The following is a 12,096-nucleotide window of genomic DNA, read 5'->3' as shown; positions in this document are numbered from 1 at the left end:
TAATTGGACTAAGTTTCATATTTCTTCAATTGCCCTAGAGTTCCTAGCACAGTGTGAACATATATCGGATGCACAATAATTGTTGTTAATTGAGAAAGGGATTGATAGTGGTTGGCTTTGGTAGGCTATTGGTTTTGTATGCTGCTGAAATTTATAACAGCCACAAATAATTGGAGTAATGCAATAAAAATTTATCTGTAAAGTTCAGCTCAATCACTAATAAGAAATAAGTAAGAAACCATTAATGTGTTGTGTATGTAGCATTTATACATCTGTGCATATGTAAACATATTTTCCTTTTTTATTATGTAAAACTAAGGTAAGCATAATGTCCCTGTCCTATATGCTTTACCTTGTCTACATTTTAACTTATGTGATTAGATCTAACCTGTTCTAAGAATGGTAGTCCTGAGGCAGCAGTACATAAATCATAGAATAATGAACTCTGAGAGCTAGAAAGGATGCAAGAGTTCAGCTGATCCAATCTTCTTCAAAAAGGGAAACCAGAGTTCAAAAGAGATTAAAGGACCTGTCCAAGATCCAAGTGCCAATGTCTGGAATCCAGGTTCTCTAGATTCCACTCCAGAAACAACTCCCCATCAGCAGGTGCTAGGTACACCAGAGGCCCAAGGTGGGTAGGACAATGTAATCTTGGAGTAGAGGTGTCCACCTGTTTCTCTGCATCTTGCTGAAATGAGATACAATGAAATCACCATACTGTCTGTTCCCAAAGAATAAAAGTACAACCTGTGAACAATTATTTCGATATGCATAGAAAATATCTATAGGCCACTTGTCTTTTCTATAGTCCTGGTATAAATGCCTTTGTAGAAACATCTACAGTACAAAGGGTATTATGCTAATCTAAATTGTCTGTTAATATCATAAGAGGTCAGCCCAAGTGGGCCAATTTAACTACAAATGCACATTCCTAAGAGTGCCTCATGTGAGAAGGGTTTTGTTTTTGTTTTGTGTTTCTAACAAAACACTAATTAACATCAATATCTGCCTGTATCCACTGCTTAGCATACAGAAAAGCCAACACCAATTAATAAAACAATATGCCAACAAACACACAGCATAGATAAGCCATATTAGGAAAGCATATGGCAAGAAGCTTTGAGCTTTGGCTCTGAAGGACTTCTGTTTCAGTCTCCCCCAGTACTTTTTATATTTTTTTTAATTAAGCTCTTCAAACAAACACTTGTGCCAAATAAAGAGAAAGGGTAAAAGGGCAGAAATTCCAATAACCCTGAATATTTTACTTAACACATGGCATAAACTGTACTTCTCAACTAGAGGCGGTTTCTGATTGTGCTATTGGGTTTATTTTTCACCAGCCACCTGGGTGCTATTTAAATCCAATTCACTGATAGGGATTTTAGGCCACTTTCTTCTGAGTTCTTTTTTCCTCACTCATAAATCAGTCAAGTAATAAATGGAAACAGGATAGCTGATCTGATGAGGAAGACAATAAGGTAGAAGAGAAAACAGGGAAGTGCCCTCAAGTTTGGACTTTGACTGCGTCTAACTTCTTCAGTCTTCCCTCTGGTCATTTCACTTTCATGTGCCAAACAAAGACTTTTTAAAGAATTTTAAAACGTGTTCCCTTAAGGGTTTTCTTTCAAAATGAAGCCTTGCTTTCAACATCTCTTTTGTGCATGCTCTGCAGGACGCCTGGATGATTTCCAGTGTTGCCTTGGCCTAGGACTCTGTTGTATTTTCTTTTTAACAATTTCCATCCCAAACACACTACAGAGGCAGGTGAAATAAAAATCTTCAGTAAGGTATAGGTTGAAGGAGAGGAGCCAGGGGCAGAGCTTTGATTCTTTATCTCACAACAACAGACAAACAGGCCTACAGAAAGTCACCACCAGGCCTGGAATGGGCCACAACAAAAATTTCAGATTCAAAGGCTTCTTGCACCTTAGAAATGGGTCTTTCCTCTCTGTTCATTTTTCTTGGCTTTTCAGTTCCCAGTCTGTACACTACCTGCTTTGGCCATTCCTGAAACTACATAATTACCAGACCTCCTAGAAAATTTTCTCCTTACTTACAAAAGCATAAAGCATTGAAAGACAAGTCTTCCATGCCGTCTCACCCAATTCTGGGGTATAACTGTGCTTGGTCAAATCAGAAGTTGGAACAGCAGGGATTTCACATTATCATCTATGTATTTTTCTCCCTTCAAGATTTCCAAATGATTTTTTTAAATCTCTCTGTTTTGCCCTTTGAAGACCTGCCAGACTGTTTTTCAAAGCAATTACATCATTTTACATATCTACCAGCAATATATGAGGGTTCTGATTTCTCCATTTCTTCATCAACACTTGTCTTTTTGACTAAAACTATTCTAGTAAGTAACCAGTATTATCTCATTTGGTTTTCATTTGCATTTCCTTGATGGCTAGTGATATTGAACACCTCTTCATGTGCTTATTGGACACTTGTATATCTTCTTTGTAGAAATGTCTATTCAGATCCTTTGTCCATTTTTAATTGGGTTATCTTTTTATTATTGAGTTGTAATAATTCTTTATATATTCTAGATACAAGCCTGGTATCAGAGGTATGATTTGCAAAACTTTTCTACCCTTCTGTGGGGTGTCTATTCATTTCCTTGAAGGTATCTTTTGAATCACAGAAGTGTTTTATTTTGTTGATGTCACAGCTGCAATCTTGCCCCCAGCCTCTCGCTGAACTTGAATCAGCACAAAGCCAGAAGTTCACATTCATACCATTCCTGTGTACCCACTTCTTAGCCAGGACTCATTTTTATGATTGTAAGAGAATAGTTAAGAAGCACCCATAGTAATCTCTGAACAAAATTTCAAGATATTCCACATCTCAGGAGCACAGATTTTCTCCCCTTAAAACCTATGTCTGAGGTGTGATTACCAGATTCTGCAGAAAAGAACAAACTGAAGATTTCAAACCAAGGCCACAGATGGACAATCTGCCTATAAGAGGTGATCCAAATATGATCTGGTTTCTGTAACTGCCATTCAGAATGACGGATTTTAGTCTGGAAGGGACTTCAAGATAGGAGATGCCATTTGAAAAATGCACCCAAAATGCAATTACAAAGTTGGTTTCACATTTATTTGTTTGGTGAAGTCAACTCTTGTGCAATTTTAACTTAACTTAGTTAAATGAATTATGCAGGTACCAACCAAATAACAGAATCTCAAAAACCTACTGTTTCAGTCACTAGCTCTACTGAGAGCTTTTCGACAAAGGAGAAAGAAGGCTGAAATGGATTTAATGAGTCTAGAGGACATGGTGAGCCAGGAATGGGTCATTATAGTCTAAAGTTGTCTCTCTGTAAACAGATCAATTCTTGCTGCACTTATTTGTTTAGGGGGAATAGTAGGTAGGGCTATAATCATTTGTTCTGCTGCATGAATACAATATATATTTTTGGTGTTTTTTTTTTTCTCTTTCATGTGGCCTTGATCATGTCAGAGCCATACCTAAAAGGGACCACTTACAGCTTCCCTGGATGAATTAAGCCTACACCACAATGAAAGGGACTACCATATTCTCACTATGCAGAGAGAAATAGACACTTCAGTGCTGTTGATTGTTCAAACTTCAACCATTTCTTCTGCCAATGGCAACGATTTCTAAAAAACAATGTCTAACATCACCAGGAAAATGCCTTTAATTAGACTGGGGGTTTGTTTTCCAAATCCTTTTTATTTTTTTAATAAATTTATTTTTTATTGGTGTTCAATTTGTCAACATATAGAATAACACCCAGTGCTCATCCCGTCAAGTGCCCCCCTCAGTGCTCGTCACCCAGTCACCCCCACCCCCGCCCACCTCCCTTCCTCCACCCCTAGTTCGTTTCCCAGAGTTAGGGGTCTTTCATGCTCTGTCTCCCTTTCTGATATTTCCCACTCATTTTTTCTCCTTTCCCCTTTATTCCCTTTCACTATTTTTTATATTCCCCAAATGAATGAGACCATATAATGTTTGTCCTCTGATTGACTTATTTCACTCAGCATAATACTCTCTAGGTCCATCCATGTTGAAACAAATGGTGGGCATTTGTCATTTCTAATGGCTGAGTAATATTCCATTGTATACATAAACCACATCTTCTTTATCCATTCATCTTTCGATGGACACCGAGGCTCCTTCCACAGTTTGGCTATTGTGGACATGGCTGCTATAAACATTGGGGTGTTAAGCTCTTCTAATAGCATTTGTCATATGGCTTAAGATATGAAATACCTAGTGTTTTAAGTGATTTAAGAACTATTTTTAAACCTTGCCACCAAAGTATAAACATGAAGATAATTCAAAACTCATATGGCAACTTTGAAGCAGAGCTAATAGAAATAATTTTTTTCTGTATTCTCTAAAATAAAATTGCACAGTATAATAACATTGCTACATGTACTATCTTGGCTTAGGATCAGATGTATTCTAAATAAAATTGTTCTTACAGGACTGATTTATTTCATAGTTGCCATATGGTCATCATGACCATCAAAAGGGCTATATGAACTCACAGATGAGTTCACAGAGTACACCGTGATTAGATAAACTGAGTTTCATATACTCAACACCGACTGTCCTAACAGTGTTGGAAAAGTAATGCAGGCTTATGTTTTCATTCCCAAAACACAGACCTAACTGTTTTGAGGTATCTGGTTATGAGTTCATCAAGCTACTAAGCATATTATCATTATTCTTTAAAAAAAAGACAGGAAAATTATTAAAATGCAGAACTCAATATTCAAATTTATATCTGCTCTATAAAATTGTGCCTTGGATAACACTGTGATTTGTATACAGCAATGCAGATGTGGAATTTATGAGTCTTAGCTGCAGAGCAAAGGCTGATGCCACTAAAATATCAACAAAGATGCCCTCTGTCTCTCACTGAGAAAAAAATAATAGAAACAGATAATCAAAGCCTATATGTTCAGTTCTATCATTTGAACCTTATTTCTAGAACAGAGTCAATGGGGTCTTTGAGGGAGGTGGTGGGAGAAGAACTTTCACTAGAATTATAAGTGTGAAAATGAAGAGCATCTTTTACTTTTCCAACAAAAACTTCAGAATTTTTGGAAAATTGAGCCTCAATTTCTTGACTGCATTCACAAGAAAATATCAGGGTTATTGGCAAAGCAAAGATTGTTACATTATAGTAATAACACCTTGGGTTCATACAGTTCTGCCAAACTTTGAAAAGTGCATTTAAGAATATTATCTTTTCCATGTACCTAATGCTCTAAGAGGAAGGAATGATTCTACCTGCCATAAAGATTCAGAAGCTAAAACACAGACAATTTCAACAACACAAATAATCAATGGCTCTTTGGTTTCTTTATCCCTTAATGTTTCTAGACTTCCCGACTTCTATACATTCCTCTTTCCTCTAGCCCCTCAATCTGGGTAATCCCTACAAGGAAACAGCCTCTCTGCTCCATAGACTATAGTTGACTGGCCCTCAAGTGCAACTTTTCGGTAGAGAGTAGATACTACCTGTTCGGGTTACCTTAATCAGAGTCCACACAAACTCACCAAACTCTAAGGTTGCTATTTCTGTTTCTACAATTGTCAGACAGAGGGCCCAGAGATCTGCAGTCAGTAAACCACTCCACCAACACACACACACACAATTATTTTCTACTGTCCTGCCCGGAAATGGCCCTTCAGCCACAACCATATCTCTTCCTTCTGTTCCAGATCATAACTGGACATATCAAGAAGTTATAGCAACAACCCATCATTATTCCAGGGCTAGGAGGAGGGAGTCTGGAGTTTGTCGTGGCCCTCTACTTGCTGTGGAATCTTCCAGGAAGCAAATTCCCACACATACATGCCCATGCCAGTGAAGCTTGCAGGGATGCTGGCCCACCTGCTCAAAACCCTGTCCTACTAACACAACCAATGAAGCTATGTAATGACTCCAAAGCTTTGGAGTCAAGCATATCTAGATTTGAGGCCTGTTTTAATATTACTTAAGCTTGAACAAAAGCCATAATCTCCATTGGGCATTAGGTGTCCACATCTTAAAAACAGCAATATTATTTTCACAGGTTGTGGCAAGGATTAGCAGAGATGCTCTTTGTACAGCACTGGGCACACAGGGCCTGACACTGAGGTCCTGTATGTGAGGGACATGTTGTGATATGATGACTAATGATCAGTAAATGGTCTCCAAGGCTGATAGTGAACACACAAAACCATGCTTTCAATGGACCTTCCCTTGGCTGTGTGCCTTGAGCCCTTCAGAAATTGTTCTGTATCTGGGATCTCATCTATCTTAGGAAGCTATCAAAGGTTAGAGTCCAATAATTAAAAGCAAATGACTGATGGCAGCATACCCTGTCTACAAGACCTCCTTTCCCTATTAAACTCTTAAGACCTGAGTGAGCAAACCTAAGCATATAGCGCATAGTCCCCAGTATTCCAAGGGGCACTTACTGGACAAGTCTTAAAATCAAGGCACCCTGCTTACTGATTCTAGGAAAACCAGGAAAGATAAATGCATTTGCTTTTCTCAAGGAATTACAGCCTACTAAGGGATTGAAATATACAGTTTCATGTAACGGCGACAGATAGAATGAAATCTAAGACAACATATTCACAGAACACCTTCAGGAAGCATAGGCCTTCCATGAGTTTTGCACAGGCTCATCAAGGATTGACACTGAGTGGTTATCCCTCAGGCCCAGAAGTAAAGCATAGCAAAGAAGAGATACAAGCACAGATTCCTCTGGATAGAAAGACTGGCAATCTTCATCCCCCTACCTCAGCCCACCTTACTAGAGTGTGAATGGGATGTGGTACAGGTGCCAAATATTGGTATTTTCACACATGTACACTTCTTCTACCCACCAGGACCAAGGAGGACCCTGAAATATGGGGCCAAGCCTGTTTTCCTTTGTAACACTGCTCTCTCTGGAGGTCTTGTAGGCCCCTCACCCAGGACTCTGCAGTCCTTTGCAAGCATGAAGAAGATGTCTGCTTCCAACAAAGGAGTCTGCACATTCTTTGGAAAGTCCAAGTATTGCATGAATCAACAAAGTAAAAGCTGAGAATGACAAGGTTATTCAAGGGCATGGATAGGAACTGTGGGGCATATGGGTCCATTTGGACAACTCAGCCAGGCAATGAGCAAATCCTGACTGATGGTGTCCTGTGGAGCCTCAGCTTCTTCCTATCAGCCTACAACGGAGTTGGCTCTTCTTTCTCCACTCCTGGTGAGGCTGCAAATGCCAGCCCCAATCTGGACAGGAGACACGCCTCAGTTAGCACCCAGGTTAGAAGAAGCAGTGAGCAGCTCCTCCCTTGCCTGCTGAGGCAACCTCAGAGGGAGCCCAAGTTTACACAGCAGCATCTGGTACCCTCTCATCATTCACTTCTGGCTCAACAGCCTCAAGATCTGAGTCCACTAGCCTGGAAAACTCCAGTTACACAGCTGGTGGCCCTGTCAAGAAATGGAAGCATCTTCTCTGGTTTTTCCCTCCAGTCTAGCCCTCCAAGCCACCTCCCCATCCCTGTAATACCATCTATACAGTAGCCAAAGATCCTTCCAAAGCAAAGTGCTGATAGCTCCACTCCCCTGGTTTACAAACCCCCATTTCTCAGCCAATATTCAGAATAATATACAAACCCCACACGCAAAGTACAATGTACTTCATGACCTGCCCTCACCCTACTTTCCAGCTGTCTCCTGCCATTTTCTCCCTTCCTGTCTGTGTGTGCTGGATTTCATGCAGATTTTCCTCCATCCCCATAAGATTATCACTCATCCCCACTCTGTTTCTCTGTCTCTCTCAATCCTTGTGCAAATCCTTTCCTTTGAAAATGACCTACTCTGCAGTTCCAACCCCTCAACCTCTTGCTCAGCAGAACTCTTGCAGGACTGAAATTAAATCTCAGTTGTTCCTCGAATCTGTCTTTGTCTGCTCCTAGGGCTGAGTTTTCCCTCCTCTGCATTTCCAAAGCACCCTATACTTCTCACAGATTATCATGTATTATACTGTGTAATTGTTACTGATTTATCTGTATCATTTATCATCCCCCACACACTGACAACATGCATACTCTATGTTGGGTTCCTTGGAAGCCAGACTCTGCTCTTCACCATTGCAGGCATATCCCTCATCTCCCATAGTGCTTGAAACATAAGTATGTAGTCTGTAAGTATCTACTAAGTAAGTGAATGATAGAAAAGTGAAACAGCATTAAAAGTGAACATAGGATTTTCCTATAAATATGGTAAACTTTGGATAAATAAATGATCTAATCAAGTTCCAATTCAATGCTCTATTTTTTTTTAAATAAAGGAATGGGGCCCACAGAAGTTTAGTGACTACTAGATTGACAATCAGAATCCCATCTTGAGTAAACCTTGGTCCCTATTTTCCCCAGCAAGAGCTCATAAACACCAAAAATTTCAAGAATCCACCATGAAGAGGATAATTTCTTATTTGGGGACAGACTCCTTAAAACTCTGGCCTCAAATTAGACTAAAATTCAGTTACACACTGGCAGTATTTCCTCCAGAGGAAAATCTATCTTTAGCCTACTCTGCTGATATATTGTATTATGCAAGGACCCACCCTAAGGATTTCACACCGTTCTTCCAATTTCCTCTTATTCATTATAGAAAGGATGGATACGGACACACAGGCTATATGCCATCACAGTACCCTCAACACCCCTTCTCGTTGCATAAAAAAGAGCAACGAGAGGAGTCTTGGGCTCTCTCCTCTAAGTTCTATTGCTGATCTATTGCGTAAGGTATGACAAGTTGATATATAATACTATTATCTGTAGAACAATAACTGACATCAATTCATAATACCCCATTTGTTTCCTGTGCAGATTTATTTTAATGGTATATTATAATCCAAATTGCTGGATTTGGTAAAATGGAGTGGATTGGGTATTTTATAAATATTCCATCTGCAGGCTGAACCCAACTCCCAGCTCCTTCCCATGCTGCAGTGACATGCGAGCAGAGGGAAGTTATTGCCACGCTGGACAGAAGGCACACAGTCAGAGGCCCCCGGTTGTTCAGCACTGGCGGGCTGAGGGGTCCCCCCAGCAATGAGTGATGTTCCACCACCCTTTGGGTTCAATGGGAAGTCCTGAGTGACTGCCCTTAATAAAGTTACCCAGGATCCCAGCTCCTGGCCTCTGGCATTGACAAGAATGAGAGCTAAAATATAACATCACTTTCTAAAAAACATAAGTTGCACTGTTCAAAAGTATCTCTGTGAGGCTTTTCCTGAGTTCTAAAAAAAGCTGATTTCCACTCCCTGACAGAGGCACTCCTGGCTCCATGGTGAGGGCCAGTGGCACAGTTCCTCAGGGCCCAGTTCCAGGCAAGCAAAAGTTCTTTGCTTTCCATCATCTAATCACCCACGGTCACACAAAAGACAGCTTCCCTTGGAGGGAGCAATGCTGGAAATGCTTCGCTGTGCCCTGTTCCTCAGCGTAGGAAGTAACAGAGCAACTTTGCCTCCAGAAATATCCTGAAAACACCAGATGTGTGAATGGGTAATATCATATTCAAGGAACACTCTATTCAGAGAAAGGATCTGTAGCCAACTCATCAGTGACATAAATGTATTTTATGGAGAAAACAACAAAATCATTGCTCTCTGGGGGAAAAAATCATAAATAAACAAATAAGTTTGATGTGAGACTAAGAAACATAATGGATAGTTTCATATTCTTCTCCTTCACTTAAATCAACTGTTCCATGTTCTTTCATAGACTAGCCTCAACTCACTTCTTTTGTAAAATGGCTTTAAACTAGAAGAATGGCATACTCTTAAAATCTAAAATAGGATTCGATTACACAAGGTGCAATCCCTAGGTAACCAGAGATATCCCCTACCAAATCCCACTTACCATGTCACTTGATCACATAGTTCCCCTCGGGCTGCTCTCAGAAAGACACCTGTGTCCTCTCTCTAGTCTCTTCACATTCTCACTGTGTAGTGAGGCAGCTCCTTTCATACAAAGCTCCTTCCATCCAAAGGCCTTGGTTGGACAAAAGCCACACAGGCTTTCTGTTTCTAGGAATGTGTTTTTTCTAGGGTCACATTTATTGTATCCAGCAAACATACTTGCACTCTGAAACACTTTTTCAAAAAAAAAAAAAAATGAGGAGCCCCAGACCACTGGTACATCCTCACTTAAAACACTGCAGATGTCACCTTTCCTTAAAGGAATTTTTCTCACACAACAGAAAGCAAAAGTTTCTTTCATCCTGACTCCCAACTCTGCTCTTGTTTGTTTGATGTGGAGGAGGATTTTGAGAAATTGCCAGTAAGGGACTTCTAAAGTCTAGGTTGCTTGCTTACCTGCTGGCCTATTCTGTGTCAGGACAGTGTCTTGCTCACTGTTGTACACTAAGCTTGTGATACAATCCCAGGGTCTTTATAGTTGCTCAATAAATACTACTGAACATTGACTTAATGATTATTCTTAAGAAGAAACAGGAGAGCCAGAGAGACCCTCACAATATTTGGATAAAAGTGATGTTTTGATAAGCAAGTTGCCATTTAGCCCCAAACAACAGCCTGGTTTCTGTGTGAGTTTGGGTGACAAGAGATTATTTCACTATTTAGATTCCACTCCCTTACCCAGGAAAATCCAACTGCTTTTATTGGGCTGAAAGCAACCTTCCTGAAATTCCATTTGATTTGGTACAAATTAGATTTGAAATCCACATCCTAAAATTGTCTCAGAGGTTCTGCATCTTAGCAATGGAACACCACCTTCCTTTGCATACTCTAAGAACTAGGACTTGGTAAAAAAAAAAAAAAATTTGGGAAGGGTGACTAGGTTATAAGCTGATCTTCACATACACCTCCCCTTCATTAGGAGAAACAAAATGAAACTGATGGGACCCTTCCATTACTAAAGCAAGAGTTACCTATATTGCTAGGCTTATGACCAAAGGACATTTCTCTTCATTCTGAATCTTTATGTGACTAACGTTTTACCAAGTTATTTAAAAATATTTGGCCATTCATTCATTCTCAAGAATCTTTGCCTGCCAGTAAATGCCAGACATAGTATGAGACACAGAGAAATTAAAAACATGTCAAGGTTCTCAAGAAACTCACATTCTAGTTTTAAAGAAGTAAACCAACAAATATAACACCCTGTAATAAATACTCTGATGTCTAAAGACATAGAGATCTAAAGAAATTTAACCAGAGAAATCCTTAGGTCAGTCAGCAAAGATTATGGAAGTCTTTCTTTAAATTGGAAATGCTTGACTTGATTTACCAGATGACAGAGTAAAATTTAGCCAGCCAAAGAAAAGGAAGGGTATTAGAAGCAAAAAGATTAACCTGCATAATAACACAGGGAATACAGAGAGTTAAAAAAAAATGCTAAGGCTTACAAATGGCTTAATATATTTGGAATATGGGTTGAAATAAGGGATTGAAAAAGAGGTGAAACTAGGGGTATATGTCAGGGCCTGATCACACAAGAATTAATATGCCACACTAATGAGGTTAGCCTCTATCCTTTAGAATAGAGAGTCATTGAAAACTTCTGAGATGAGAAATAGCAAGATAATATTTGTATTTTGGAAAAATCTTCTACTGGCATAGTAGAAAGTAGATGAAAGGGGACAAGAGTAAGTCAAGAAGAAAAAAGGAGGGCAGCCCCAGTGCTCAGCGGTTTAGCGCCGTCTTCCGCCCAGGGCGTGATCCTGGAGACCTGGGATCAGGTCCCATGTCGGGCTCCCTGCATGGAGCCTGCTTCTCCCTCTGTCTGTTTCTTTCTTTCTTTCTCTCTCTCTCTCTCTCCCTCCCTCCCTCCCTCTGTGTGTGTGTCTCAAATAAATAAATAATAAATAAATAAATAAATAAATAAATAAATAAATAAATAATCTTTAAAAAAAAAGAAGAAGAAGAAGAAAGGAGATGCTTGGGATGATCTAAGATGGAAGGAAGGAAGCAGCAGTAGGGACAGGGAAGGGACTGATTTGAAACACACTGAGGAAGTAGAATCAGTAGGACACAGTAGCCCCTGAGACATTGGTTAAGCAGAAAAAAATAAGTCTACAATGATTCCAAGATTTCTACCTTATGTGAC

This window comes from Nyctereutes procyonoides, unplaced genomic scaffold (assembly GCF_905146905.1).
Source record: "Nyctereutes procyonoides isolate TBG_1078 unplaced genomic scaffold, NYPRO_anot_genome, whole genome shotgun sequence".
Classification (NCBI taxonomy): domain Eukaryota; kingdom Metazoa; phylum Chordata; class Mammalia; order Carnivora; family Canidae; genus Nyctereutes; species Nyctereutes procyonoides.
This window is presented reverse-complemented; position numbering follows the sequence as displayed.